This window comes from Nematolebias whitei, chromosome 7, assembly GCF_014905685.2.
Source record: "Nematolebias whitei isolate Nwh7 chromosome 7, NemWhi1, whole genome shotgun sequence".
In the NCBI taxonomy this organism is placed as follows: Eukaryota; Metazoa; Chordata; class Actinopteri; order Cyprinodontiformes; family Rivulidae; genus Nematolebias; species Nematolebias whitei.
The window spans coordinates 25,199,548-25,207,203 of NC_056504.1; the positions used below are offsets into that span (position 1 = coordinate 25,199,548).

At 37.8% G+C, this 7,656-nt stretch overlaps 1 long non-coding RNA gene across 1 annotated transcript; it reads left to right on the forward strand.

Annotated features, from left to right (window-relative positions):
* Positions 1-356: 356 nt before the first annotated feature.
* Positions 357-7,418, forward strand: LOC119411763. The gene is made up of 3 exons (XR_005186905.1): positions 357-463; positions 2,556-2,673; positions 7,328-7,418. It is a non-coding gene; the product is annotated as an uncharacterized LOC119411763 (long non-coding RNA).
* The last annotated feature ends 238 nt before the right edge of the window (positions 7,419-7,656 follow it).

Here is a 7,656-nt window from a genome sequence, read left to right on the forward strand (position 1 = left end):
CTATTCTGCTCTGTAGGTCCGAGTCTACCCTGCTGGACTGGTTAACTTCTTAACTGTGAATAGATTTGTTATTCATTGCATTTGTTCATTAAAGTTTATTTTAAATTAGAGCCAGTGTCAAGGATTTCTGAATAAACTCACTCAGAAAACCTGTTATGGTTTCCAGATTGAGCAAGTCAAAAACCCCTGTTGTACAACGGCATGAAAAATGAAATGCAATGTTTTTAACTTTTAGAATAAAAACCTGAAACAAATTTAAAAAAAAATTGCACAACCTGACTTGATCCCACTGTCATTTCCTTCTCGTTTAGGTGAGTCCAGTAGCAGGGCCTCTGGAGGGGGGCACACTTGTCACTATCCAGGGCCTGAACCTTGGCCTGTCTTTCTCTGAGCTGAAGGGTAATGTGGAGGTGGCAGGAGTGCCGTGCACCCCACAGGAAGATGGATACATCACTGCAGAGCAGTAAGAGACACACTGGACTCACAGTCTTACTTACAGTACACAGCAGATCCATACATAACAAAAACACAAAAAAATTAGTTTGACAGTTTTTTTCCCCTAAAAGTCGTCAGACCTGTTGTTTAAAACAAAAGTGTATTCAGTTCTGATCAAATAAATAAAGTCTGAACTCCCTCGATGTGCATTAAAACCATTGCTTCTCAGACCACGTGGTCTGGGCCCCTTTTATTCATACGTGTTTCTGTTGTCGAGCCTCGCTGTAGAACCTCATACTGAACATGACTGACTCCAGGCAGGCAACAGAGAGGATATTTCTGGGTAAAAACAAAAAGCCTGCTCATCACAATTATTTCCAATATATAAATGTCTCTTTTGTTGGGATTTTATACATTTTAGTAGATGTAATGTGTGCGTGAGTTTCTATTCAGTTTATTGCTTATTGTATTGTTTTTGGACCAACTGTGTTCATTATATGCTTTAAGTGCAACTACATGTGTTCTGTCAATCACAAGACAACAGTGTGAGTAGCTTTATGTCACATTATAATCACCTAAATAAACAGCAGATGTTAAATTCACAGTGAAGTTGTCTAAAACGGTCGTCGGTGCGCTGAATATTCACAGATGCTTAGTTTTTGTTCAGACACTGAGCTCTGTGACGTCACTAATCATTGTTTGTGTGGTTTTATTTTTCTTTTAACTAGTCTTAGATAATGAAGCTTATCAAGAGATAGTTATTCAAATGGTCGTTATTCAAATGGCTCTGAACCATGTTCATTTTATTGTAAAAATATAATTCACGTCTGAATGTATTGTCATTTTTACAAAAAGACCTGCCGACTTGCTGATATCCAAATTCAAATTCAAAAATACTTTATTAATCTCAAAGGGAAATTATTTGTTGTTGTAACTCATTATCCTTATTTCATTAAGAGATGTATTATATATGTATTATATATTATATGTTGCTCACTGGCATCCTTCTCTGTGACGTGGCTCTGTGTGTATCTACATACAAGCAGGTGACATCCAATAGCTAAACATTTTGGTGTACACAATGTACCATCAAGTGTTAACAGCAGCGACAGAGCTGACCACATGCAGTCAGTTCACTCAAAATAAATTCACAACAACAAACCTGAACAGCCTGCTAAAGACGCCGAGATGGCATTGTGATTTGCGTGGAAGCAGATAGTTCGTGATGCCTCATCAGGTTGCAGGATTGTGTGGGGGTGCTCACGTTGTTCTAGTGCAGTCACATACAAAGGAAGAAACAGACAGCCTCTGTGTTGTTGTTGTTATGAGGCTGTCGGCACAGCTGTAATTGAAATGCGCTGCGTGTCGCTGACTGAAGGGACAATCTGTTAGCCATGTGTTTCTCTCACAGCCATGTAATGCGATTGGGCTCGGGCTGCAGGGACTTTATTTATATCCTTGTAAATAAAAAGAGAGGAGAAAAAAAAAAAAGAAAAGAACATGCCAGCAGTAAATAGGAAAACCATGTGATCTCTGAAGAGAGGGGCTGGGCTGGAAAGATTCATTGCATGCTCTCATTGTATGTTGGAGCTGTAGTTTTTTTATGCTGAGCCGTGCATTCTGCAGCGCCTTTCATTCAGCTAACAGGCTGCTTTAAAATATGACATTACAGCTGTTACAAACATTAATCTCAGTATGAGGTCAGTTGTTGTAATGACTTGCACATGACATGCTTTATCTTACTGACCTGACAGACAATGCTGATTTATTGAAGAAACTGCTATGTTGTCATGACAACGGAGGGTAATGGTGGGTGGCAGTCCTGTTTGAGATGGGGAGAGATGTAGTTTATCATTGGAGTTATATTGCTAATATAGGTTTTCCATTAGGAAGAAAGATGGTCCTCTGTATTGACCTGCAACTTTTGTGAAAGTCCGCTCCAGTCGCGCTGACTAAAAGGAACCATCTTCCACCAGCGCTGCTCTTGACAAATGGGAAATTGTGAAGTGATGCCTTTTTGTGTGCATGATGGCATCGTATTATTATTCATGTATGTGTGATGCTTTTGGATTGCATTCATCACTTTCAATGCATTATTAATAATGTTTTGTTTTGGACAGGATTGTGTGTGAGATGGCTGCAGCTCCTGAAGGCAGAACGCCAGGTCCAGTTAAACTGTGCGTTGGTGAATGCAGACCAGAGCTAAGTGCTCAGTCCTCGCATCTCTACTCCTTTGTGGTAAATCTGCAACAATAAAAGCTCTTCTAAAACAAACATTGCTTATTGAAATATCAAGACTTGTTTGCATGTGAAAGCAAAACATTTTGATCTGCAGGTTGTAGATTATACACTTTAAATCATTGTTCATGGTGCAAAGTATTGGCATTTTATGGTTTGTAAAAACATAAAAATACAAATGTTTTCTTTTTTTTAAACTATTAGCTCTTCAGTTATCCATGTTATTAGATTAACTTTTACTTACACATTTGTTTGAACCTCTGATCAAGACAAGTGATCCAGAAGATGAACACTATAATGAGTTTATAGTCTATAATGAACATGGGCTTTGCATCTCTGGTCTCTGACTTATAAGATGGGAATCTAAATACAATGCCAACAATCTAATTCAATAAAGCTAGGTGGGCAGCAAAATAAAATAAAAAAAATCTATAGAATGCAATTAAACTCAGCTCATAATTGATGCAATCCAACCTTTAGTCACTATACAATGAAAGTCAATACATGTTTGATTGAACACATTATGATTTTGTGCAATATAATACAAAAAGGAATGGCCCTATGACTTAGTATTCACCTAATAAAAATGGCTGCTAACAAACAGGTCTTACTTTAAAGTAGTAAAAGAAAAACATGGCTTAGAGTTAATAAATATTACGCAACAAATTAGATTTAGTGCAAAAATAATACTCTTCCCAGCATCAGATGTGTTTAACACTCTTTTAGTAATTCAGCAGTGAGCCCACAAATCTATTTTCTACACTGGTAAGAGTACAACATAACTTTTTTTTTTTTTTGGGAACTGGAGCCAATTCACGTTGTTTGAAGCACACACTCATCAGTGTTTGTTACTGTTTATATGGGTGATGCTGCAGGTCTCCTCCTGAACTGTAGATGTCACTACAGAGAAAACACTACTGTTAAACGGCAGGGACTGCAGCCTGAAGAAAAGCTGTTAACTGTCATAAACAAGCATAACTTTAATTTTCCTGTTATTTTTTTTTTTTTTTAGTGGATGCCATTGTATACAAACAAATCTGCTTGCTGATTTAAAGTGCTGGTATTACAAACCGGATTCCAAAAAAGTTGGGACACTAAACATATTGTGAATAAAAACTGAATGCAATGATGTGGATATGGCAAATGTCAATATTTTATTTGTAATATAACATATATGACAGATCAAAAGTTTAATCTGAGTAAATGTAACATTTTAAAGGAAAAATATGTTGATTCAAAATTTCACAGTGTCAACAAATCCCCAAAAAGTTGGGACAAGTAGCAATAAGTGGCTGGAAAAAGGAAATTGAGCATATAACGAACAGCTGGAAGACCAATTAACACTAATTAGGTCAATTGACAACATGATTGGGTATAAAAAGTGCTTCTCAGAGCGTCAGTGTCTCTCAGAAGCCAAGATGGTAAGAGGCTCACCAATTCCACCATTGTTGCGCAGAAAGATAGTGCAGCAATACCAGAATGGTGTTACCCAGCGTAAAATAGCAAAGACTTTTAAGTTATCATCATCAACCGTGCATAACATCATCAAAAGATTCAGAAAATCTGGAACAATCGCTGTGCGTAAGGGTCAAGGCCGTAAAACTGTACTGGATGCTCGTGATCTCAGGGCCCTTAAACATCACTGCACCTCAAACAGGAATGCCACTGTCAAGGAAATAACAGAATGGGCTCAGGAATACTTCCAGAAAGTATTGTCAGTGAACACAATCCACCGTGCCATCCGCCGTTGCCAGCTGAAACTCTACAGTGCAAAGAGGAAGCCATTTCTAAGCAAGCTCCACAAGCTCAGATGTTTGCACTGGGCCAGGGGTCATTTAAAATGGAGTGTGGCAAAATGAAAGACTGTTCTGTGGTCAGATGAGTCACGATTTGAAGTTCTTTATGGAACACTGGGACGCCATGTCATCTAGACCAGAGAGGACAAGGATAGCCCAAGTTATTATCAATGCTCCGTTCAGAAGCCTGCATCACTGATGGTATGGCGTTGAATGAGCGCTTGTGGCATGGGCAGCTTGCATGTCTGGAAAGGCACCATTAATGCAGAGAACTATGTTCAGGTTCTAGAACAACATATGCTCCCATCTAGACATCATCTTTTTCAGGGAAGACCCTGCATTTTTTAACACGATAATGCCAGACCACATTCTGCAGCAATGACAACATCATGGCTACGTAGGAGAAGGATCCGGGTACTGAAATGGCCAGCCTGCAGTCCAGATCTTTCACCTATAGATAACATTTGGCGCATCATAAAGAGGAAGGTGCGACAAAGAAGGCCCAAGACAATTGAACTGTTAGAGACCTGTATTAGACATGAATGGGAGAGCATTCCTATTTCTAAACTTGAGAAACTGGTCTCCTCTGTCCCCAGACATCTGTTGTGTTGTAAGAAGAAGGGAGGATGCCACACAGTGGTAAAAATTGACTTGCCCCAACCTTTTTGGGATTTGTTGACGCCATGAAATTTGGAAACAACAGATTTTTCCCTTACAATGATACATTCTCTCAGTTTAAACTTTTAATCTGTAGTGAACTAAGCCTCAGGTCAAGTCCTGGCCTTGAGAGCCTGCCTGGAACAAGAACTGTATTTCATTGATTTGAGTCCAGAAACACAAGATTAAGTTCATCCAGAGACTTTCTAAGTGTCCTGCACTGATCAATTGAAAGAACACTCTCTTTTTCTATTATCATTACTATTTTACAAATGTTTTGATAATCAAATTGTGTTTAGTTCAAACCATTTTCAAATGTTTAAGTGAACTACTCATTTTTAAATCAACTGTGAAACAGTATTAGTGATTTTAATCCTCATTCAAAGTAGAAATCAGGTTAATGATGCATTGTCTGATTTTCTGTCTTCAATGAGCAAGTTGTGTAAGTTGGTCAAAGGTCAAGTTTCGGTCAACTGCAAGTTTACTGAAAAAGAAATGTCATGTTTAACTTTTACAGAAAGATACTAGAGAATTGACTCCACAAAGTCTGGAATCTTCATAGCAATCTTATGTCTGTTCTTAAACAACTCAATCTTTTTCCTTGACTCTTAATAACCTCTTACATCACAAAAACACACCTTTGTCTGGTCATCGACCAATCAGAAAGTTCTCAAATGAACCGGAAGTGACCTCTTTTAAAAGGTGCAACACTTCCTAGTTCAGGGAAGTTATCAGAAGTTCTGAGAAGTTCGAGAAGTTCTCAGTAGTTCTGAGAAGAACGCTGAGAAGAACGCTGAGAAGAACGCTGAGAGAATGCTGTGAGTTAGTTCCGAGAGCAGCAGAGTTCAGAATGCTGGAATGCAGAATGCTCAGGACATCTGCAACTAAGCTGGACGAGAGAAGTTCAGAGGAACTATGAAGTCTGTTCTGGACGATCTCACGACTCCGAATGGTTCCCTACTATCCTTACGGAGACGCTGGATAGCGTTTGAAGGCAACTCTACACCGAAGTCGGAATTATCCTCTGCCAAGGTAAAAAGAGTCGATCTTCAACCGCAAAGTGTACCGTTGGTTAAACTGGGCCTTGAAGGAGTGTGTTGTTCTGGTTATAACAGACAAATTCCCTCACCCATCTCTCTCAAGATAAACTTCATTTTCCATCTTTAAACTCTTTTATCCTGCTAGAAATCATTCCAGATATTTTTAGAAATGTCTGTTGTACAGCTGGAAGCAAGGGAAACCATCGCCGTATGGTCTTCTAATTGTAAACTGATTAATTAACCTGTTGTTATTTTCAATTTTGCCAAATTAATGTAAATGTGTGATGTTAAATTTTGATTCTGAAAATAAATGACCACGTTCATTTTGATGGGTCAAAGAAAATTAACGTCTCACGTTACATCTTTAATTATTCAATGCACGATATTATTCAGTCCAGAAAAATGAATGAATCCGTTTAATTTATGAATATATCACAGAATATGTTCATCTACAAATCTGTGATTTGTGTTCTATTCTGAATAAAATATTAGATGTTGGCACCTCCACATCATTGCATTCAGTTTTTATTCACAATTTGTTTAGTGTCCCAACTTTTTTGGAATCCGGTTTGTATAACATGAAATTATTTGTGATAAATACCAAATGCATTATTCGAAAATAATGATAACATGTTGCAAAATCATATTGCTAAGATGAACAGTTGTTGAGATTTTTACATTTGCCTAAACAGGAAGTGACATCAAAGTGGAACATGTACACAGACAATTATTGCAGAGGCAATGATTCAGACAAGAGAAAAAAAAAAAGAAGTTTCTTTAAATTATTCTGAGTCACTATCAGAGAGAGAGAGAGACAAAGAAAATTCAGAGTTCATATAAACACAAAGCAGGGAGTTCTCCTTTGTCATCACTTCCAGTTTCACTTTGGCTATGCCAAGTAAAAATAAAAGCAAGTTATTTGACAAAATGGGTTAAAGCAATTGTATTATGTCACATTTATTAGTTATTAAGATTTTATCCAGCTTTTGTGTTCTTAGAAATGCATGTCACGGACACTTTAAATTGTTAATTGCATTTTCATCGATACAAAGTCTTAATAAATCTGGTCTTTATGGAGGCAGTTGCTCTGTGAATTGGTACAAATCTTTTAATCATGACATCCTAACTGTACATTTTGTCTGAAATTTTGTTTCTTGGTAGACCCCTATCATGTTGGCACTGACCCCAAGCAGAGGGCCTGAATCAGGAGGTACCAAAGTCACCATCGTCGGAGAGAATCTGAGTGCAGGCAGCGCAGTTAACGTGCACTTTGAAAATCAGATCTGTGAGCTGTACAGGTGAGGTTAATATTAGCTAAACGTTTCTGTATAACAAATACAGTGTAAATGCTGAATGGATTTGGTGAAACTTGCTGAAAAAGCTAAGAACGAGATGTTAATTTTAAAACAAAAGACTAATAAAAGCAAAACATATGCTAAAAAGCAAAAGGAAGCTGAGCAGCAGCTAAAAGCTAAAAGGATAAGAACAAT